The following is a 25,531-nucleotide window of genomic DNA, read 5'->3' as shown; positions in this document are numbered from 1 at the left end:
TCAAAACCCACACCACCAAAACACACACATAGAAACACAAAACACACACCTACATTCGGAGGCTCTCAATAAAAACCTGCCCAAGCATCAGGGACATCCAAAGCATAAACACAGGCAAACTCCATCCCCCAACACAACCCAAATGACACATAGCCCACAAACTCAGTGTGCCACTCAACCACAGCCCATAAGGCATAACAACGTACCCAACACTCTAGTCATAGGTGACTCTATAGTCAGGCACACTGATGTTCCACTCACTAGACAAAACAAGGAGAAAGTTACAGTCAGCTGCCTGTCAGGTGCCAGGATCCGCCACATAATGCATGCACTCAGGTCACTCCACAATAAGTACAAATATGACACTGTCATTGTCCATGTTGGTGTGAATGACCTGAAACGTACCTCCCTGGACTACATGAAAAGAGACATGGAGGAGCTCTCCAATCTTGTATCCCAGGCAGGTATGACCCTAACCCTGAGTAGCATCCTGCCATCACTCAGAATGATATCACAGTACAAGGACAAAATGATTGACTTCAACAATTGGCTAAGCTTCTGGTGTCATTCTAAGGGGATCCAGTATTTGTCTGCCTGGGACGACATGATCGACAGTCCACGATGCTTTGCCAGAGATGGCCTGCACCTGTCATCCTTAGGATTCTGGATACTGGCTAAGACTCTTGCCACCCCTATAGTGCCTTTTTTAGATAAGGTTCAAATGACAAATTCACCACCATAACCGGTACAAGCAAGCAAAATCTGAGGGTAATGCTACTCAATGCTAGAAGTCTAAACCTCAAAAAGCACTCACTCGAGGCACTCCTTAAAATGGAGAACATTGACATCTGTACAGTGACAGATACCTGGTTCAAACCTCCAGAGAGCACCCCTGCATTACCAGGCTTCAATTCATACCACACATTTCGGCCACCTAACCCAGAAAGATGCACTAAAGGCGGAGGCATGTCCATATTCATTAAGGATATCCACACCTCCAGGCTAGTTGCACAGCATAATGCATCCGAGATTATCCAAGTGCAACTAACTCTAGGCAAGACCGCAATCCAAATTGTAGCTTGCTACAGACCCCCCACCATGCCCCAGGATTCACACTCCTCATTTCTTGATACACTGAAAAGTATTGGAGTACAACCCAACACCCTAATAATGGGTGATTTCAACTACCCCACCATTAACTGGGAAAACTACTCATGTACCAACTCTTTTGCTCAATGTTTTCTAGAAATCATAAATTCCAACGCCTTGGATCAACTTATTCACACCCCCACCAGGGGCAGCAATATCCTAGACCTGGTCATCACCAACAAGGGAAACCAGTGTTTCACACCAGAGGTCAATTCCTCGTTGGTCAGATCCGACCACAAGCTAATCAGCCTAGATATCCACATCCCACCCCTAGCCCCAATTAGGGAAACCATCGTAAAAAACTTCTCAAAAGCCAGCTTCACACTTCTTAAGACAGAAGTGGTAAACTTCATGACACCCATGCAGACAGACAATAGAGGTATGTGTATGACTGCCGAATCCTACACAAATGCACTTTATAAGCACTTACACGAGTGCATGGATCATGCTATCCCTAATAGAACCAAGATGTTATCCTCCAAAAAAAGGAAGCCAATCTGGTGGTCCTCTGCCATGAACAAACTCTATAACAGAAGAAAGAAACTGTTGCAAAAAAGAGTAAAATCCCATGACTGGAGGAACTCCCTGGTCAACCTCAGTAAGAAGATGAGATCCCTCATAAAATCCTCCAAAGCTAGTTATGAAAACAAAATTGCCACTGACTCTAAAGACAGCCACAAAGCATTCTATAGCTATGTCAAGAATCTAAATGGGAACACTCAGATCTGCTCTGAGTTACAGCATAATGGCACTAAATATACAGAACCAACTGATATTGCCAACGACCTAGCAGATACGTTCAGTACTAACTTTACCCCCCTCTCACCCCCTAGAGGGCCCATCTCTATACCGGAAGAATGCAAAGTTCCTATAATCATGGCTGCACAGGTGAAAAACACACTCTCCAAAGCCAAGAACACAGCATCCATGGGACCTGACAATATCCCAGGCTGCGTTCTACACGAACTACAGAATGAACTGGCACCCTAGCTAAGTACCATGTTCAATCATAGCCTCACCTCAGGCTTTGTACCCACTAAATGGCGCACCGCGACAGTTATCCCACTCCACAAAGGGGGAGCCACGACGGACCCCAGGAACTACCACCCCATTAGCCTGATGAGCCTGGTCTGCAAGGCCATGGAACATATCATCATGGAACTCATAAACAAAGACATTGGTAATCTCCAAACTCTGGACCCTACTCAGTTTGGATTTGTAAAAGGCAGATCATGTCTCCTAAACCTGATTGACTTCTTTGAAGCAGTCACCAAAGCCATAGATGATGGTAAAATGGTTCACACAGCTTATCTAGATCTCACCAAGGCTTTCGACACCATCCCCCATTCTGGAATTATAGATAAGCTCACTAAACTAGGTATAAATCCCTATGTCATAAGATGGGTTGCCAACTGGCTCATGGACAGAATCCACACTGTGAAAGTAGCGGATTCCAAATCCTACATCAGACCAGTGACAAGTGGAGTACCACAGGGTTCAGTCCTGGGTCCTCTCCTGTTTGGTATCTACTTCTCTGAAGTGCAGGCCAACACAGAAGGTCTTTGGCTAACAAAGTTTGCAGATGACTGCAAACTAGGAGCCATAATCGAAACTCCTAAAGATGTGGACAAACTACAAAAGGGCCTCACTGAGTCAGATTCCTGGTGTCAAAGCCATGGCCTGAAGCTCAATGCCAAAAAGTGTATTGTCATCCCCTTTGGTAAAAACTCTGTACCCATGAACTACCACATAGTTGGTAGTCTACTTAATGCTGAAAATGTGATAAGAGACCTTGGGACACAGGTGGATCGTAGTCTCTCCTTTGATGATCACATCGCCACAGTGGTCAGGAAATCCTTCTATGTGGCTCATCTCATCACAAAAGGATTCTCATCTAGAAAAAAAGAGGTCATTGTTCCCCTCTATTCATCACTCATTAGACCCATTATAGAGTACAATGCCCCTTTTGGTATGTACCTCACAAGACATCTACAACAACTGGAAAGACCACAGAAATACCTCACAAAGAGGATTACTGGCCTCAAACAGATGCCCTATACAGACCGTCTCAAAAAACTACAGCTTTACTCCATCGCATATCACCTACTCAGGGGCGATCTCTGCCTAACATACAAAGCTATGTCTAACCCAGAGCTGTTGGACATGTTCCACTTAAAGAAATCCCAATCCCTCCAAGCTACACGCTCTAGGGACCTTAACCTTGTCACCACAATAAACAGAACATGCTGGAGGGATAGATTCCTGTCCCAGAGACTTCCCATACTCTGGAACAGACTACCTATCTATGTCAAACAGAGCTCCTCATTAGCACTCTTCAAGAAAAATCTTGATGGTTGGATGGGAAATGGGAAATTCACTCCGGGGATCACTTCTGTAGTTCTGCTCGACAGGGGCATAGGGAAATAATTTTCTTGGGTGGCGAAAGCCAGGGTACATTTTTTGGCTAGGCTTGTATGGGCCCTAGGGCCGATAGCCTAGTACCTACCTATGAACCTATGAACCTATAAGCACACCATTATGCATACCAGTTTTGCACAGATTCAGCTAAAGTAGTTGCAGAAATGCATAAATATCTTTGGGGCATGCCCAGCACTGGCCTCTTGGAATAAGGTGTCCAAAGCTCCCCTCTTTCTACACTTCAGGTTGTCATAGGGGTGACAACACTGCTCACCAGTGTGGGGGATACCAGTAGTACTGGTAAGTTTCCTGGCCAACCGATTCCAGCCCTCAGCCTTACACTCTGAACCCTGCTAACCACCCTGCAACAGCCTAGGTTCATAACTGCATACCAGGAGCCCAAAAAACCCTGGACTCCACCATACCCCATCTCTGTGCCAGAAAGTGTGCACCTTCTCTAACACTGCCTGGCATACCAATAGTTAGACTCCAACAAATGGTGCAGAATTCCTGCCTATTGGCCTTAATATAGGCTGTTTTCCTGCCCTTACACATCATACTGTAACATTTCAGAAAGCACCACATTGCTTAGCATCATGCAAACCTGCATAGCAGAGCTGAGCATTGCAGAAACTCCCACAAGTGTAATTTTAGCAAAGCTTAGCAATGCACAAACAGAGGTAACTGCTAACCATGTTTAAGCAGTGCCTAGCACCATGCAGCTCTTGCCAGTGTGACAAATTTATTTTTAAATTAAATGAAAAATAAGATTACATTAAAAAATGGTATGAGTGCTAGGGACTCGAACCCAGGACCTACTAAGATTTAGGCCATGACCCTACCCATTTAGTTACCTGGATAGTATGTAAATTAGTATACCTTCACATATACTACTAAGCTACTGTTAGGATTTCTAAGCACCACATTGCGCAGTGCAAACAGGATTAAACAAAACAAGACATAAATAATTAATTACATCTGGTTTCTATTTTTAGATGTCTGCCAGGTGTCAATAGTGTATGTGTAAGCACTTCTTGGCTCTGCTGCTTTCTACTTTGTGCCGCACAAATGGACATTAAAAATAAAAACAAAATTAAAAAAAATAATAATTAATTAGATCTGGTTTCTATTTTTAGATGCCTAGCAGGTGTCAGCTGTATATATCCAAGCACAGCTTGGTACTAATGCATTGCATGTCATGCAGCATAAACAGAAGTTAAAAAATAGAAAATGAAAACTTAAAATATTAATGCACAGCATATTTCAACAGCAGCAGGGTACATTACAGGAAGTCTCATCCTATACATAACATCTGACCAGGAATTCCCTGGACAATCCACAACCACGGGCTAGCCTCTACACATCTGCCTACATGGATTCAATGTCCCTGTTACTATACTCTCCATTGGCAGCAAGCCATGATTAATATAGATGGCGCGCTGCTGAGGGGGAACTGTGGCTGTGTACATGGCTACATTCTGTGTAGGCTCTACAAGGAGCCTATATGGATTTTATTGAATCCCGGGGTAATTTTTGCACTCTAAAATTATAAAAAGTATAAACAATATATAAAAAATATACATATTTGTATATTCAAATGCATATATCAATCATTTACAATAGTTCAGCAGCATATGTCTTTTCTTTAGTATAGGTTTCAAGTTCACTGCTGCATTAATACCAGGTAGAGAGTCTGCTTGCAGTCTCACTATCCATTCATACTCTAAAGTCTGTAGTCACTTATTCAGATCACCTCGTCTTATGCTCCTATGCACAATGCTTATAATTCTAAACTTAAATTCATGGTCTCTTCCTTTTTCATCCATGTGTTTTGCAAATGCATTGGTTTTAACATTTGTGCATATTTCAGATTTATGTTCTGTTATACGATCCTTATGTCTTCTTGTGCATTTACCTATATAGAAGGAAGGACAGGTACCGAGGTAGTAAGGTACATCACATTAGAAGTTGAGCAGGAAGCATAACATTTAAACGTATATTTTACATTTGTTAGTGGATGTATAAACTCAACACTATATGATGTCTTTACAACAGGAGCAGTCATAACAAGGAAAAGTACCTACTTTATGTGTTAGTTCATAGGATCATAGGAAGTTATTAGGTTATTGTCCCTGAGGCCCTTACAAGCCTAGCCAAGAATTTAGCCCATGTTCTGACAAGTCAGCAACTGATGCCCTTGTCCAGCAGGGATGCAGGTGGAATCCCAGGGGTGCATTTTCTTTTCCCCATCCAGTTATCCAGGTTGCACTTTAAAAGGGTTAATGAGGTACTCTACTTGATGTGGAGAGAGTATCTATTCCACAGAAGGGGGAGTCTCTAGGACACAAATCTGTCCCACCAACAAGTCCTCTTGATATCACAGACCAGGTTGAGCTCATGCATGCAGGTTACTTGACTGGAGCTTGCCTTGCCAATATGCAGCAGTCCCATCAAGGCGCAGTCTGAGATTGCTTTGTATGCCACACAGAGGTCATCTCTGAGGAGTCTGTATGAGACTGAGTAGAGGGACAGGGTTTTACCCTATCTGTGTAAGGTAGATGTTTGTGGCCCTTGATTCTTCTGGTGAGGAAACACTGTAGTCTCTCCAGCTGCCGGATGTGCTTTGTGAGGTACATGCCAAAAGGGGCATTGTACTCAATAATGGGTCTTATAAGGGAAGACCACAGGGATGTTTTGACCTCCTTGTCCCTGGATGAGATAATGAAGTGGGACATGTAGAAAGCTTTCTGTACAATGAAGGCAATATGATGGTAAAAGTCAGTTTTCTATCAATCTGGGTGCCCATGTCCCTCATGACTGATTGCGTGCTTAGGACCTTGTTATTAATGTGATAATTTGTGGGGACGTCACTCTCCCCAAAGAGGATGATGATGCATTTTTTGGCTTTCAGTTTGAGGCCATGTTTCTGGCACCAGTCATTTGTTTGAGTGAGACCCTCTGGAGGATGTCCAAATCATTAGGGGAATTGATGACAGTACCCAGCTTGCAGTTTGTCTGGTCAGCCATAGCCCACTGATTTTGGCCTGCACCTTAAGAAAAGTATATCCCAAACAACAGATGGCCCAAGACTGATCCCTAGGGTACACTGCTTGTTGTGCATCTACTGCTTGAGATGGCTTCCCCTATTTAGACTAGGTGGGTTCTCTTAGTGAGGCAGTTTGCTACCCATCTGATAACATATGTATTTATGCCTAGTTGAGAGAGTTTATCTATTATGCCCAAATTGGTAATAGTATCTAAGGCTTTGGCCTGGCTAAGGTAGGCGGATTGCACCATCTTACCCTTGTCCATGGCTTTGGTGACTGTCACAAAGAAGTCGACCAGATTTATCAGGCATGACCTCCCTTGATGAAGCCAAACTGTGTGAGATTGAGTGTTTGAAGGTTGCCAATGCCCTTGTTAATGAGGTGCATGATAATCCATTCCATGGCCTTGCAGATCAGGTTAATTAGGCTGATGGGTCTATAATTTACTGTATTGGTGGATGCTCCACCTTTGTGCAAATGGATGACAGTGGCTGTCCTCCACTAAGCTAGGATGAAGCCAGTACTCAGGCTTTGATTAAATAGGGTGCATAATGGTCCTACAAGTTCCTGCCTGAGTTTATGTAGGATGCAGCCTGGGATGTTATTGGGTCCCATGGAGGCTGTACTTTTTGCCTTTGAAAGGGCAATGATGACTCACTCCCCAGAGATAAGGGGAGGAAGGCAAGTGCTGGGGATGTCCTGATTTACTGATGGGGGAAAGAGGGGTGAAGTTTTCACTGAACCTGTCTGCCAGCAGGTTGGCTATATCTATGGTGTTTGTGTATATGGTGTCCTAGACCACCAGTTCTGAGCAGATCTGAGTGCTTCCTTTGATATTGCAGACATATGAAGAAGGCCTTATGATTGTCTTTAGTAGATGTGGCCAGTTTGGACTCAAAGTTTACTTTGGAGGATTTTAGTAGTGCTCTTATTTGCTTGTTCAGGCTAAGGGGAGATTGCTTCCAATTAGACACTTGCTTCACCTTGGTCCTGGACAGCAATTATTTTTTCTTTTATTATAGAGTTTATTTATTGCAAATGTTCACCAGACAGGTTTACTCTCCCTTGAGGAGGAGGATTTTGTCCTGTTGGGTATTTCTGATTCCATGCCGATATATAAATGTTCATATAGTACTTTGGTGTAGGTTTGGACATATGTGCCAGTTCCTATGGAGGGGGAGAGGGCTGTGAAACTGTTTATACCCTCCCTCGTGAGGTTGTAATCAGCTTTGGAAAAGTTTTTTTGTTTGACCCTAGTTGGGGGGGGGCAGGGTAGATAGTGACTTCGAAAGTGACCGTTTTGTCATTGGCTCTTACCAGGGAGGATGACACTGTAGGGATGGTTGCTAATGTTGATTAATACTAAGTCCAAGATACTATTACCTCTTGTGGGGGTGTCGACAAGCTTGTCGAAGGCATTTGCATTGAAGAAATAAAGGAATCTCTGGGCATTTGAGTTTTGGCATGAGTAGATCTTCCAATCTATGGTTGTATAGTTAAAGTCACCCAGGATCAGGGTAAAAGGTTGACTCTTGATAGATTCAAAGAGGACTATATAGGTGGAGTGGGCATCTTGAGTCAAAGTTGTGGTTCTAAAGGTAGCTATTATTTGAACAGGGGTCTTGTCAATGGTTAATTGCACCTGGAGTGTCTCCTGTGTGTCATAATGTTTGATTACTATTCTAGCATGTCGAAAGGTCAGTTGTCAATTTCCTCTCCGGTCCAGCTGGTGAATCTGGGAATCCTGAGGCAATGTTACAACTGCCTCATGTACACAGACAACCCTCTCCTCCTCCCAACAAATTCCAACACATGTGAGAGATGCAACCATATAGCCAAACTGGAGGCTAAGCTCTCTCAACTCAGTACTGGCGTATCCAGTCAGGAGGAGAAGGAAACCACACTCACTACAATTCCAGTCTCACATAGACCTACCACGACAGCAAACCAAACACATAAATGCACAAAAACATACTCGGAGGCTCTAAATAAAAATCTGCCTAAGCAACAGAGACCTCCAAAGCAGACACCCAAGCAACCGCTACCTCAAAACAAAACACATGCAACACATAGCTCACAAAGCCAGTGTGCCGAACAGTCACAGCCCTTAAGGCTAAACAACACACCTGATACACTTGTAATAGGTGACTCTATCGTCAGGCACACTGACGTCCCGCTCACCAGGCTGAACAAGGAGAAGGTCACGGTGAGCTGCCTGTCGGGCGCTACGATCCGCCACATAACACAAGCACTCAGGTCACTCTAAGGCAAGTACAAATATGACTCAGTCATTGTCCATGCTGGTGTGAATGACCTGAGACGTACCTCCCTGGACTACATGAAAAGAGACATAGAGGAGTTCTCTGAGCATGTAGCCAAGGCCGGTATGACCCTGACCTTGAGTAGCATCTTACCCTCACCAAGAATGATGCCACAATATGAAAGCAAAATGATCAATTTCAACAATTGGCTTAAGTATTGGTGTCATTCAAAGGGGATCTAAAGCCTGTCAGCCTGGGATGACATGCTCGACAAGCCACGATGCTTTGCTACGGATGGCTTGCACCTGTCACCCCTGGGCTTTTGGATATTGGCAAAGGCTCTTGCCACCTCCATAGTGCCTTTTTTAGGCAAGGCTCAAAAGACAAACCCACCTCCATAGGTATCAGAAGGGATAGGAAACTAAGAGTAATGCTACTCAATGCCAGAAGTCTAAACCTCAAGATGCACGCACTCGAAACTCTCCTTAGCATGGAGAACATCGATATCTGTGCAGTAACAGAAACCTGGTTCAAGGCTCCTGAGAGCACCCCAGCACTACCAGGTTATACCTCATGCCATGTTTTTCGGCCCCAAAACTTGGACCGAACCACAAAAGGAGGGGGAGTACCAATATTCGTCAAAGATACCTGCACCTCCAGGTTGGTGGCACAGCACGAAGCATCAGAGACTATCCATGTGCAACTAACAGTGGGTAAAACTGCCTTCCAGTTTATAGCCTGCTACAGACCACCCTCCCAAACCCAGGGACCCCACTTGGCCTTCCTGAGAACACTGGAAAATATTAAGGTCTCTCCAAACACCATTATATTGGGCGACTTCAACTACCCAAACATAAACTAGGAGCATTACTCTAGCTCCATCACCCTAGCCCAAAGGTTCCTAGACTTTATAAACTCAAATGCTATGGAACAATTTGTTACCACTCCCACAAGAGGGGAAAACATACTGGACCTGATCATCACCAACATGGGGATGCTATGCTCCAGACCAGAAGTGTATCCCTCACTGGTAAGATCAGACCATAAACTAATCTCACTAGATATTCACATCCCGACCCCAGACCCTGCCCAGAAAACCACAGTGAAAAACTTCTCTAAAGCAAATTTCACACTCCTCAAAACTGAGGTGGAATCCTTCAAAGCCCTCGGGCCTGTGGAAAATACGGCCCAGACCGCAGAATCCTATATAAACGCATTCTATGAACACCTTCAGGAATGCATGGATCATGCAATCCCAAACAAAACCAAGACCCAATCCTCCAAAGGCAAGCATCCTGTCTGGTGGACCACAGCCATAAACAAACTATACAATAGAAGGAGGAAGCTACTACATGATAGAGTAAAATCCCAAAAAGGGAAGGCATCTCTGATCAGTATTAGCAAAAAACTACGGGCACTCATAAAATCGTCTAAGGCCAGCTTCGAGAGAAAAATTGCACAGGGCACTAAGGATAATCACAAGGCTTTCTTTAGTTATGTTAGGAACTGGGTGGGAATTCCCAGATATGCTCAGAATTAGTCCAAAATTACAAAAAATACACCGAACCCACAGACATTGCCAACATCCTAGCTGACAGGTTCAGCGCAAACTCCCCCCCTTCCCCACCAAAAGAGCAAATATTTATCCCAGCAGAGTGCAGCCCCCCTGACATCTCAGATGCTCAGGTAAGAGCCGCCCTCTCCAAAGCAAAAAACACAGCATCAATGAGACCAGACGGTGTCTCGGGCTGCGTCCTACATGAACTCCAAGAAGAACTAAACCCAAACATAAAACTACTGTTCAATCTCACCCTTACTACAGGATATGTACCCAAAGAGTGGCGTACAGCAACAGTGGTCCCTCTCCACAAAGGTGGTGCCTCAACGGATCCAGGAAACTATCACCCCATAAGCCTGACTAGCTTGGTCTGCAAAGCTATGGAAAGGATCATCATGGACCTCATAAATAAAGATATTAGGGACCTACAGACACTGGATCCTACCCAGTTTGGCTTTGTTAAGGTCAGATCCTGCCTCTTAAACCTGGTCGATTTCTTTGAAACAGTCACCAAGGCCATTGACAAGGGGAAGGTGGTCCACACAGCCTACCTGGACCTCGCAAAAGCCTTCGATACAATACCCCACTCGGGCATTATAGATAAGCTCACCAGCTTAAATATAAACCCCTATGTCACTAGATGGGTTGCAAACTGGCTCAAGGACAGAACCCACATGGTTAGAATTGCTGGAGCCATGTCAGACTCCAAACCAGTTACAAGTGGTGTCCCACAAGGCTCAGTCCTGGGACCTCTCTTGTTCGGTATATATTTCTCGGAGGTGCAGGCCAACACGGAAGGACTGTGGCTGACCAAGTTCGCAGATGACTGCAAACTGGGCGCCATAATCGACTCTCCAGCTGACAGAAGCATCCTACAAAAGGGCCTTATAGAAACAGACAACTGGTGCCAGAACCATGGCCTCAAGCTAAACGCCAAAAAGTGTATAGTCATCCCCTTTGGCAAAAACAAAGTGCCCACAAATTACCACATAGATGGTAATCCATTAAGTACGGAAGAAGTAATTAGGGACCTGGGGACCCAAGTTGATAGCAATCTCTCATTCGACAACCACGTGGCCAAAGTGGTTAGAAAAACATTTTATATAGCCCACCTAATCATGAAGGGATTCACATCTAGATCAAGGGAGGTCATCTTGCCTCTTTACTCATCCCTCATCAGGCCCATAATTGAGTACAATGCCCCTTTTGGGATGTACCTTACCAGACACCTGCAGCAACTGGAAAGACCCCAAAAGAACCTAACCAAGAGGATCAAAGGGATCAAACAGATGCCATATGCTGCCCGGTTAAAGAAACTCCAGCTGTACTCAGTGGCATACCGCCTGCTCAGAGGCGATCTGTGCCTGATGTATAAAGCCATGTCCAACCTGGAATTAATGGACATGCTGCACCTCAGAAAATCCAAATCCCATCGAGCTACGCGCTCGAGAGACTTGAACCTCAGCACTGAAATAAATAGGACATGCTGGAGGGATAGATTCATAACCCAGAGACTCCCTTCACTCTGGAATAAAATCCCAGTCCAGGTTAGGCAGAGTCCCTCATTGACTCTCTTCAAGAGGAATCTTGATGAGTGGATGGGAGATCATAGATTTACTCCTGGTATCACTTCTGTGTCACTGTTAGACAGAGGCACAGTATACTAACCTCGGAAAAGGGCATAGCAAAATTCATTTAAAATGGGTGGCGAAAGCCAAACACACTCTGGCTAGGCTTGTAAATGCCCTAGGGCAGATAGTCTAGTATGAACCTATGAACCTATCAGCCTGAAGGTGTGTATGACTTTAATATATATTGCAACTCCACTTCCTTTTACTTTGCTGCCCATGGTTTGTGGTCTGAATGTATGATAGGATGAGTAACCTGGTATGGCTCGTGTGCTCTCCGCAGCTTTGAACCAGGTTTCTGTGACTGCATAAATGTTAGCATCTTTCAGGGTTAAGAATGCTTGCAATGAGTGTAGTTTCATCTTTAGACTCCTAGTGTTTAGCAACATGACCTTTAATTTGCTTTTTGATGAAATTTTCAAGATGGTATTTTCAACCTCATGGCATTACCTAAAAAAGGCACTATGAGGGAGGCAAGGGCCTTTGCCAGAAGCCTGAAGCCCAAGGAAGACAGATGCAGGCCATCTCAGGGAAAGCACTGTGGTCTGTCGATCATGTCTTCCCAGGCTGTCAGGTACTGAATCCCCTTGGAATGACATCAGAACTAAGCCAATTTTTAAATCAATCATTTTCTGTTGGTATTGAGGCATCATTCTGGGAGTCAGTAGAATGCTGTTTAAGGCTAGAACATACCTGCCAAGGACACATATTCAGTAAGCTTAATCGTGTCTCTCTTCTTATAGTCCTGGGAAGTGTGTCTCAAGTCATTCACGCCAATATGGACTATGACAGAGTCATTACAGTACCTGTTGTTGTGAGACTCAAGTGCATGGGTGATATGGTGGATTCTGGCACCTGACAAACAACTAACCGTGACTTTGTCCTTATCCAGCCTGGTAAGGGGCACATCTGTCTGTCTCACAATGAAGTCTCCTATGACTAATATTTTGGGTTTATGTTTAGGCCTTAGTGGCTGTGAGACACATGTGTGTGAACTATGTGTGGTGTAGTGGGCTGTAGAGTTTGCATGTGTTTTTGCCTTGGAGGTCTCTTTTGTTTGGGTATATGTTTGTTGAGGGCCTCTGCATATGTGGGTGTGTGTTGTGTAAGTGTGGGTGGTGTTTGAGGTGTGATGCTTATGTTGACAATCTTCTCAGTATCAGATAAATTGGCTTAAGAGGTAGAGAGCTGCTACACTGTCTCAGGAAGCCCATATCAGCCAGACTAGCAGGTGAAACAATAAGAAATTGTCCATCCATATTTGCCAGAATCTGAGGGAAAGATGCCAGAGACAGCTAAGGGGTTAAGGGGCAGAAGGTCTAGGAGGAATACTGCTAGGTGATCACACAAGTGCTACTCAGGGAAAATCTGTAGCTGGAATACATCACAATGGGTTAAAAACAGTGCAGCTGTGGTGCATGATGTGCACACAAGCCCAAACCAGCTCAAACTTAAGGTTTAAATACCACAAAATATAGAAGATTCTAGTAACACAAAAATTGTCAGTCCTGATAGTCCCTGCTTTCTTTACCAATCAGCTTGTGCCATTCAAGATCCAGGCAGCCCTACTACCCTCACTATTGGAGAAGATAGGCCCCTACCACACAATAGAAGGTTGCCAGAAACACAAAAGGCAAACACAAGATGACTGCCAAGAACACAGAAAGCAAAAACAAGCAGCTCTGGATGCAGCAAACCTGTATACAGACCATGCTACTCAATTTAAGGGTTAAGTCAAGAACACAGTAAAACTCACAAAAAGCTCAGATTAACCCACTTACAGACAAAAAAACAGAACTCACAGTACGAAAACATACAATTACACAGTAATGACGTGGTAAAATGCAATTAAACAGTAATGAATTGCAGTAAATAGCAATAAAATACAGTTAAACAAAAATGACATGCAGTAATCAGTAAATTGCTTTAAACAGTGCAAATGTGATAAATTAGCTCACAATCACAACAGTAAAAAACTGTTCAAATAAAGCAGCAATTCAGTAGAATATTGTCAGCAATTTGATCAGGCTACCAACAAGCAGTAACAAATATGGCAAACTAAATGCAGTTGAACACCTAAGCAAAATGAAGAAGAAAGAGGCACAATATTTTTTTTATTTTTAAGTAGAAGGTGAGAAGACAGAAAATAATTCAAGGAGAAGAAGCTAAAGGGCTGGGCCTTCACAGCTAATTACACTGTACTCAGCACAATGAGCAGATGCAATGGAACTGGGAGGAGTGTCCAATATGATAATTATAGTAGAGGCAGGCAGCTCAAAAGCCACCAAGCTTTAAGACCATAACAACAGTTGAGCAGGTGGGTGGGGATACAAGATCAGAAAAGAGGTAGGGATTCCATTCACTAAGCCTAAAATGCAGTTGCACAGTTTAAACAGATATGCAGATATGCAGCAAATATTGTTTTAGTTAATCAAAAGTGCAGAAAACAGTTGAAAATAAGCACTTATCATTTCTAGTCTCACAGCAGTTTTTTGGAAAATAGCAGAGCAAGGGAAGAAGGCCTAACTCACTGCAGCTTTGCGCAAACAAGCACAAACTGATTTAAACACTGGTTATTTAAAGCAGAGAAACATGATCCAGCCAAATTCAATTATCAAAAAACACCCTAAAACAGAGTCATGTAGCAGTAACTCTAGCTAGATGAAACCAAACTGAAACCACCCTCCCATGAAGCAACAGATAGAGCTGCCTAGGCAAACAATTAACTTTACTACAAGCTCCAAAGGTCACAAACAGTAAAATTCAGTGCTATGCTAGTGTTTTTCAAGTGCAGCAACAAGTAAAATGAACAGGACAAGCAGAGAAACAAAAAGGAGACAAAGATCAGAACCCAGGTAAGGATTCAATTCACTAAGTTCACTAAGTTTAGCATTTTGTTGTTTCATATCCTTATAAAAAAGACATTTATATCCTTATAACAAAGGTATTCTTTTAAGTTTGCAGAGTTTCTATAGGCAAAGTAGGGTCTCTCCCCCATCAGTTGTTTCAGCACTGGCATAGAGCCTAGTAATGTCCAATGCTTAGATATAATCTTTTTAATATCATTAGTCCTTCTATTACACCTAGTTATGTAGAGTAAGGGACCTTGTTCCCCTACATAATCCTAGGGGAGCCTCTTTCTTTGTAAAATATGGTCTTGCACTACCCTGCCTATCATTAACCACATCAATTTTTAGAATCTCAAGTGCAGCTGCACCATAGCCTTGGTGTTTAAATTCATTTACCATTTGGTCCATCTGAGTTATGCATTTTATATTGTCTGTATTCAAGTGACTTGCTCTAAGTTGATGACTCCTAGTAGTGCTCTTAAATATATGTGGTACATGCATACTTATTCTGTGGGAGTACCTATCATGCATACTTGTTCTGTGGGTGTATCTATCATACATACTTGTTCTGTGGGTGTACCTATCATGCATACTCATTCTGTGGGAGTACCTATCATGCATACTTGTTCTGTGGGTGTATCTATCATACATACTTGTTCTGTGGGTGTACCTATCATGCATACTTATTCTGTGGGAGTACCTATCATGCATACTTGTTCTGTGGGTGTATCTATCATACATACTTGTTCTGTGGGTGTACCTATCATGCATACTTATTCTGTGGGAGTACCTATCATGCATACTTGTTCTGTGGGTGTATCTATCATACATACTTGTTCTGTGGGTGTACCTATCATGCATACTCATTCTGTGGGTGTACCTACCATACATACTTGTTCTGTGGGTGTACCTATCATGCATACTCGTTCTGTGGGTGTACCTATCATGCATACTTGATCTGTGGGAGTACCTATCATGCATACTTGTTCTGTGGGTGTATCTATCATACATACTTGTTCTGTGGGTGTACCTATCATTCATACTCATTCTGTGGGTGCACCTACCATACATACTTGTTCTGTGGGTGTACCTATCATGCATACTTATTCTGTGGGAGTACCTATCATGCATACTTGTTCTGTGGGTGTATCTATCATACATACTTGTTCTGTGGGTGTACCTATCATGCATACTCATTCTGTGGGTGTACCTACCATGCATACTTGTTCTGTGGGTGTACCTATCATGCATACTCGTTCTGTGGGTGTACCTATCATGCATACTTGATCTGTGGGAGTACCTATCATGCATACTTGTTCTGTGGGTGTACCTACCATGCATACTTGTTCTGTGGGTGTACCTATTTGCACATACATCCTTTTGAAAGATAGAAGTGTCAATACTATTACTAGTTTTCTCTAGCTTAACATCTAAAAATGTGCTGTGGTAGGTGAATAGTCCAATGTAAACTTCTTCAGGAAATCGGTAGATGTATTTCTTAGTTCTACAAATGTTAATTCATCAGAGTTCCCCTTCCAAACCAAAAATACATCATCCACAAAATGCTTGAAAAATACAACATAGTGGACAAGTCTTAGGGGATCCTTGGACATAAATTGTTGCTCCCAAAATCCTGCTACAATATTAGCATAGGTCTTGGCCATTGTGGTACACATGCCCTCACCTGCCTTTTGATGGTAAACATTTTCACCAAAAATAAACACATTGTTATTCCAAACATGATCTGTTAACTCACATATAGTGTCTATTTCTCTAGTCTTCATATTGGTATGTTGACATAAAAACATACGCATTGCTTCTAGTCCATAGTCATTCTGTATAACAGTAAAAAGGCTTTAGATATCTTCATACAGGAACATAAGGAAGTCACTTGTGTTTCTAATATAACTTCCAATATTTACTAATAAGCTACCAAGTAAAGATTGCAAGTATGCAGATATGGGTTCAATGACCCATCAACCTCCAGATACTATATATCTCATAGGTGGTTTGTTCCTATTTTTATGTAACTTAGGTAAGCCATATAGCACTGGTACAACTGAAGATGGAGTATTAAAAAAATTAAACAACTCAATACTTATATTATAGTTAAGCTGTAATTCATAAATAAGCATATTAACTTTCTAATATACTTAGCAATCGCAGTACTGGTAATTTTGGTAAAAACAGATTAATCATTTAGAAATTCAGCCATCAGTGCATCAAAGTCTTTCCTGTCAAATATTACTATGGCTTCTCCTTTGTCTGCTTCCTTTATAACAATACTGTTACCATGCTGCAGTTTCAGGAGAGCTTCATATTCAGCGCATGTTAAATTATACCACTTTTTAGCTTCTTTCTTAGCATAAAGTTCACAAATTTCTTGTTCGCAAACATTGTTAAATGAGCAACTATTGGACAGTTTACACTTATAAAAGTGTTTGGTTTTCTACATATCTGTGCAGAGTGATGTACACTATCCATGAAAATATACTTCAGGCTTAAATGTATTATAAATAACTTTTGTCTGTTAATGCTTCAACAACTGTGTCACTCATAGATGGAATGAATTTTAGCCCTTTTTGCACCAATGAAATATCATCTTTAGTTAAGTTTAAACTAGACAGATTTACCATTGTCTTAGTTGTGTGCTCTTGTATTTGGATTAGCTCCCAAGCATTGTTAAATGCAGCAACTATTGGACAGTTTACAGATATAAAAGTGCTTGGTTTTATACATACCTGAGCAGAATGATGCACACTATTCTTGAACATATACTTCAAGCTTAAATTTCTTATAAATAAAGTATGTTAATGCTTAAACAACTGTGGCACTCATAGATGGAATGAATGTTAACCCTTGTAACAATGAGATATCATCTTTGGTTAAGTTTAAATTAGACAGGTTTACCACACTCTTATTTAAGTTCTCTTGTATTTGGATCGGCTCCATGTCTGTGGTCCCTTACTTCCCCATCTTCTTTGCTTTTGTTCTTTTTCTATTCTCTTGCACCTGGACAGATCTCATGGATATGCACTTCTATCACTTCTGATAAACTGAGACAAATCGGAAGTTGCCAAAAATCCTCAGCTTGTTTAAAGGTGACATTGTTCAGTAATACATCAGTAGTGTGTGGGTTCTGTAATGGATGGGGGAAACTGTACTGGCAGAAACTCTATTAGGATGCATGGAAGTAACTCCACTGATATCAGACTGTTGTATTTGTTTCATCATATTTTTTGGACTAATATGTTCATCAGAGGTAATTATGTCTAGTGTATACTCAGAGCCTTTAGTTGTCTGGATTAGTGTGTGTAACAGTGGAATTTTCTTATTATTATTAATAAATGCTCCTTAGACCAGGAAAAAATGTTACCAGATTTAAAATAATTTATATTTCTCTGCATTTTATGCTTCTTAACATTGTTTAAGTGAGTTTCATACTTAACAAGTCTATCAGGCATCTATTTATAAACATGCATGTTTTCAGAAAAAGCAGACATTAAAGTAATATCATTTTCCAGTTTCACTATCTCTTCCTGAAGATCAGATTCAGTTTTAGAAAAGAACTGGTTCATTAATAACATAAAGTCAGCACTTATTTTAAGATTAACTCCTGCCATTTCTTTAGTAATTCAGGATATATATTGCCAAAGGATGGCATTGTCATTATCCTTAGGCCACGAGGGACCACACCCATTCTAAATATGCAGTAAAGCTGAATCTTGCCATTGCAGTTTCTTAAAGGCTTGAGCCTTTCTCTCCAATGTGCAACTTGATTAGTAAAAGTATCATTATGTGCTTTTATATTTATCAAGGAAGCAGTATTTACAGTGTTTAAATGTCTAAGTAGTGGATTGTTGCATATCAATAACTGGTGTAGGGAATGACTAGAACTGGAGAATCTTTTTGGGCTAGGCTTATATAGGCTCCAGGGCTATTAGCCTAGTACACACCTATGAACCTATGAACTAGCCATGTTCCCATTAGCATTCATTACATTTGAAGGCTGTGTCATATCCAGAAATCCAGACTGCCAAGCACCCAAGGCTGATCTAAAAAAAACAAAGACAAGGAAAAACAGCTAGGACCAGCTCTGAGGTTAACTGTCACTCCAGACAGAAAATGCTCACACAAAGAACAAGGTAACGTCCAGTGATCAGAAACGCTAGTCAGGTAATAGTAAGTAGCAAACTTGTTTATTTAGAATACACAAAGCTTTTAAGGCCAATGCCTTTCCTCACTGTGTTACATAACAAACTACTATTCACATACATTTAAACTAAAACCTTCATGACACAGCCCAGTCAGAAAAAGAAAACAATGAACTGCATATTCATATTTAAAGACATAAACCACATTTTAAAACATGAAATATTTCCTGTCTAAACTAAGTCTTGCATTCTAAAATTATAAAAAAGTATAAAAACTGGCTGTAATCATGAAGGCTTTAGTTTAAATGTATGTGAATAGCAGTTTATGTAACAGTCTGAGGAGGGGCATTGGCCTGAAAGCTTTGTGTATTCTAAATAAACACATTTGCTACTTACTATTACCTGCCTAGCGTTTCTGATCACTGGACTTTACTTTGTTCTTTATCTAAAATAAACACTCAGGGGAAGTGTATGTATAGAAGAGGGACACACAGATGAATTATAGGAATGCACACAGGGAAAGAGGACAGGTGAAACAAACTTATGTATAGCAGATAAGGGCATGTCAGTAGACGATGGTTGTTGCAGTAACACCAATCATATGTCAATATGGCACAGTAGGGACTGCACAGTGAAAATGTGTATTACGTGACTGTCACACAAGGTGACATAACAATGGGGAGGCTATCTGAGTGAGATAAGCATCCTTACATGAATAATGCAGAGGACATCTATGAAGGATGTGACATACAATTGGGGTTGGGTGCATATTGTGAAGCTATGCAAACTGATTTGCCTGAATATGAGTGTACTCTCAGCAGAGGACTCCAGCAAGTGGAATACAGGTAAAGGTTCATGGATAACATTAAAAAAAAAAACAACCACAATCATAGAAATATCAGAATAATACCACAAGTAATCCTATGCGTCTGACATAACATATGTGACTTAGAGTGATCAGAGATGATTCTACACAAACACACTTGCATAATATTATGATATGGCCACACTCTATGAAGGGAATCATGCACACTGTTCTGGCACCATAACATCTGCTGGATGGTGTTAGGAGGGATACTGCTATACCTGTATGCAACACTATGAGCAATATAGGCTAGCTTCCTAGTGTGCATGGCATGTATGGCAAACTCCACACTATCAGTGTTATCCATGCCATTAATGTTTGTTATCCATGCCATTAATGTTGTCAAACACCTACGTATGTACTGTGTGCATAACCAAACCAGGTACCACACATGCATCTGGTGTAACAAATTGATGGGGTTCCGCACCATCAGACAGTAATGTTTATGCCATCAAAAGAATACCTTGGTATGGCCAATAAGCTGTGTGACAGCTCACTGTGACAAAGGTGGTACACTTCAGTTACACATCAGTGAAAGATGTGTAGGCAGGTACATGAAGTCGGATGCATTGTACTCAGTTATTGGTGTGATGAAGGCAGGAAACTATGATGGTATTATGGCCTCTGATGTGGATGTCCTTCACATGCTCAGTGTTTGTGTTACATGCAAGGGAGTAGTCATCACTGTGACTACATGCTAGTGAATATTCCACTTACCATCTATCCCAGGGCAAAGGTCACATACCTATTGGTCGGATTATAGGGTGTGATGTCCACATTATACTTGGGTCATATGTTTTCTTGATGTAACAAATCCCCCCATGTTTTCTTGTCATGGCTGTGGCAGAAATCTTAGGTGTATGTTCATATTGTCTACATTATACTAATATCACAGTTGGAGTCAATGATTGCCCAAAATCTGTAGTCCTTCAGGCAGCTGTTTGGACACAGCATGTGTATGTCATCTGTGATGTCCATCACTTAAATAAGGAACAGAAAAGGGCCTAGCAGACAGCCCTGATGTACGGACCTGATCACTGGACGAGATATAGGTCACTTCACACATTTCGAACATAGTGAGATGCCACGTATGTGATACACTGGTCTGCTCACTTGGTGGTATAGCTGTTCATGGCCACATCTGACAGTGTTGATTGAATACTTCATTGTAGATTTGTGTCAAATGCCTTGGTCTGGTCAAGTCCCACAGGATGATAGTGTTATCATCGTACATGCCCTTGATGACTTCTTTGAGGACATCTATCAGATGTAACAGACATAATGTAGCATTAACAACTCACACAGGTCTGTTGTACACAGCTGCGATATTACTAGTGTCCATTTAGAAAAGGTCCATGATGCCATGTTGTTCTACCTAACAGTTGAGGAGAGTCAGGGTATGTCTACACATGCATCCATCAGGTGCTGTCCACCCCAACTCACGTGGATACATGTCAATGTATACCCTTTTGCTTGAACATAACCTGTGTGGAGGGTATGTTGAATATGTTTTCAACCATATCTGGAAAGTGTATGTACCAAGTCACACCATAGTTGATCTGTGATCCAGAAAGGCTCATCCAGACTCTGCTACACTTTGCTGTGAAGGAAAGGTTAGTCTGCCTTTATTTGTTGTATTTTGTATTACTCTATTGCCTTTTTATATTTTCAATACTGTGGTTTGTTTTCTTTACCTTGTGTTTTACTTGCATTCTACTTTAACTGCATATTAAAACTTCAAAAGAGAACACAGCTCTGTCTCTTCTGAGTCAGGCAGAAATTAGAACTGATCAATTAAGGACTCATTCATAAGATAGAAGATGTCATTTAAGGTTAATCATTTGTGAACTGAGGGGTTGGAGCTAGGAACTAAATCTTTTATTTAAGGGGTAAAAATCAAACATTTCAGAGCTTTACCAGAAAAGCTCATCCAGGCTCTACTACACTTTGCTGTGAAGGAAAGGTTAGTTTGCTTTTATTTGTTGCATTTTGTATTACTTTATTGCCTTTTTATATTTTGAATACTGTGGTTTGTTTTCTTTACCTTGTGTTTTACTTGCATTCTGCTTTAACTGCATATTAAAACTTCAAAAGAGACCTCAGCTGTGTCTCTTCTGAGTCAGGCAGAAATTAGAACTGATCAATTAAGGACTCATTCATAAGATAGAAGAGGTCATTTAAGGTTAATCATTTGTGAACTGAGGGGGTGGAGCTAGGAACTAAACTTTCTATTTAAGGGGTAAAATAAAACATTTCAGAGCTTTACCAGAAAGGCTCATCCAGACTCTGCTATACTTTGCTGTGAAGGAAAGGTTTGTTTACTTTTATTTGTTGTATTTTGTATTACTTTATTGCCTTTTTATATTTTGAATTATGTGGTTTGTTTTCTTTACCTTGTGTTTTACTTGCATTCTGCTTTAACTGCATATTAAAACTTCAAAAGAGACCACTGCTCTGTCTCTTCTGAGTCAGGCAGAAATTAGAACTGATAAGTTAAGGACTCATTCATAAGATAGAAGAGGTCACTTAAGGTTAATCATTTGTGAACTGAGGGGGTGGAGCTAGGAACTAAACTTTCTATTTAAGGAGTAAAATAAAACATTTCAGAGCTTTACTAGAAAGGCTCATTCAGACTCTGCTACACTTTGCTGTAAAGGAAAGGTTAGTTTGCTTTTATTTGTTGTACTTTGTATTACTTTATTGCCATTTTATATTTTGAATACTGTGGTTTGTTTTCTTTACCTTGTGTTTTACTTGCATTTTGCTTTAACTGCATATTAAAACTTCAAAAGAGACCACAGCTCTGTCTCTTCTGAGTCAGGCAGAAATTAGAACTGATCAATTAAGGACTCATTCATAAGATAGAAGAGGTCACTTAAGGTTAATCATTTGTGAACTGAGGGGGTGAAGCTAGGAACTAAACCTTCTATTTAAGGGGTAAAATAAAACATTTCAGAGCTTTACCAGAAAGGCTCATCCAGGCTCTGCTGCACTTTGCTGTGAAAGAAAGGTTAGTTTGCTTTTATTTGTTGTATTTTGTATTACTTTATTGCCTTTTTATATTTTGAATACTGTGGTTTGTTTTCTTTACCTTGTGTTTTACTTGCATTCTGCTTTAACTGCATATTAAAACTTCAAAAGAGACCACAGGTCTGTCTCTTCTGAGTCAGGCAGAAATTTTTTCCCACCCTCCCACCCAGTTACAGTTGTCTTGTTCAATACCATTGTCTTTCTAGTTGCCTGCCTCTTATGTTAATCTGACCATATATCTCATTTCCTCTCTGCTTTCACTGGCTTGTGTGAGTAATCACAAAATCTTCATTTTTGAAATCCCTCCCCTTCAACTATTTAAATTTATTGGCCATCCTACTGTATTCCATAGTACCAGAATACAAAAGTGACCACCCCTTTCAATCCATCTTGCTGTTTTAAAAATAGTAACGCTCCACTGAACCTTTACTTTTTAAACAGGTAAAACTTAAGTTACCTACTTTCACATCTAACTTATCTAGTACACACTGCAGTGTGCATTTTTTCATCTTACCTTTAAACATCCCTGTGACTAGCACTTGCTCTAATACCTGCTGGAAAGCACTAGAAAGCCTTAAACTGATACAAACACTCAACTCTCCTTGTTAATAAGGAGAAATTAATCGTAGGCACTAAACCGCCTATAATTGCAAAGTACCTTGCTAAGGTAAGGGAAAACAGCTCCTGTACTTTACAAAAAAAAAAAAAAAAGCACCAAACCAGGCATGTCCAAGGGTCAGCTTCCGGTGATTTCTCCTGTCCACCTGGTGAATCTGGGCATACTGGGGCAATGCAGCAATTGCCTCATGTACACAGACAACCCTCTCCTCCTACCACCCAACACTACAACCTGTGATAGATGCACTTACAGAGCCAAAATGGAAGCAAAGCTCTCTCCACCCAAGATTGTTCTAGGCAGTCAAGAGGAGAAGGTTAACACCCACACTACACCTCAAGCAACACATAGCCCTTCTAAACCCACACCACCAACACCCACATATAGCAAAACTAAATCCACATATGCAGAGGCCCTTAACTGTAACCTGCCCAAGCAACAAGGACCTCTGAAGCTGAAATGCAAACAAACACCAATCACAACCAAAGTGTCACATAGCTTACAACACCAGTGTGCCACCCAGCAACAGTCCCTAAGGCAAGCAACGTACCTAACACATTAGTCATAGGTGACTCTATAGTCCGGCACACTGATGTCCCATTGACCAGGTTGAACAAGGAGGAAATTACAGTTAGCTGCCTTTCGGGTGCCAGGATCCACCACATAATGCATGCACTCAAGTCACTCCACAACAAGTACAAATATGACTCTGTCATTGTCCATGTTGGAGTGAATGACTTGAGACGTACCTCCCTGGACTACATAAAAAGAGACATGGAAGAGCTCTCGGATCATGTGGCCCAGGCAGGTATGACCCTAGCCCTGAATAGCATCCTGCCTTCGCCCAGAATGATACCACAATATAAGGACAAAATGATTGACTTCAACAATTGGCTAAGCTTCTGGTGTCATTCAAAGGGCATCCAGTATCTGTCTGCCTGGGATGACATGATCGACAGACCATGATGCTTTGCCAGAGATGGTCTGCACCTGTTGCCCCTGAGATTCAGGTTACTGGCTAAGGCTCTTGCCACCCCTATAGTGCCTTTTTTAGGCAAAGTTCAAAGGACAAAACCACCACTGTACCAGGTACAAGCATGCAAAATCTGAAGGTAATGCTACTCAATGCTAGAAGTCTAAACTTCAAAATGCACTCTCTCAAGACACTCCTAAAAATGGAGAACATCGATATCTGTGCAGTAACTGAGACCTGGTTCAAGGCTCCAGAGAGCACCTCTGCAATACCAGGCTACAACTCTTACCACACTTTTCGGCCACCAAACCAGGACCGAAACACTAAAGGTGGAGGAGTGTCAATATTCACCAAGGATATTCATACCACCAGGCTAGTTGCCCAACACAATGCATCTGAAATTCTCCAGGTGCAACTAACACTAGATAAGACTGCAATCCAAATTGTAGCTTGCTACAGATCCCCCACCATGCCCCAAGATTCTCATTACACCTTTCTAAACATCCTGGAAAATATTAAGATAGAACCAAACACCCTAATACTGGGTGATTTTAACTACCCTGCCATTAACTGGGAAAACTACTCATGTACCAACACCTTTGCCCAACGGTTCTTGGAATTCATAAATTCCAATGCCTTGGATCAGCTAATCCATAGTCCCACAAGGGGCTCCAATATCCTAGACCTGGTCATTACCAACATGATTAATTGATGCTCCACACCTATGGTCACCCCCTCATTAGTCAGGTCTGACCATAAGCTAATGACTCTTGACATCCACATCCCACCCCCACCCCCCCAGTAAGGAAACCTCCATAAAAAATCTCTCCAAAGCCAACTTTATGCTACTCAAGTCAGAAGTGACAAACTTCATGACACCCATGCAGATGGGAACTGAAAGTTCAACTGCTGAATCCTGCACTAAGGCACTGTACGAGCACATCCACTCATGCATGAATTGTGCCATCCCAAATAGAACCAAG

The sequence above is a fragment of the Protopterus annectens genome, chromosome 4.part0 (assembly GCF_019279795.1).
Source record: "Protopterus annectens isolate FY-2018-M chromosome 4.part0, PAN1.0, whole genome shotgun sequence".
NCBI classification, from domain to species: Eukaryota; Metazoa; Chordata; order Ceratodontiformes; family Protopteridae; genus Protopterus; species Protopterus annectens.
This window is presented reverse-complemented; position numbering follows the sequence as displayed.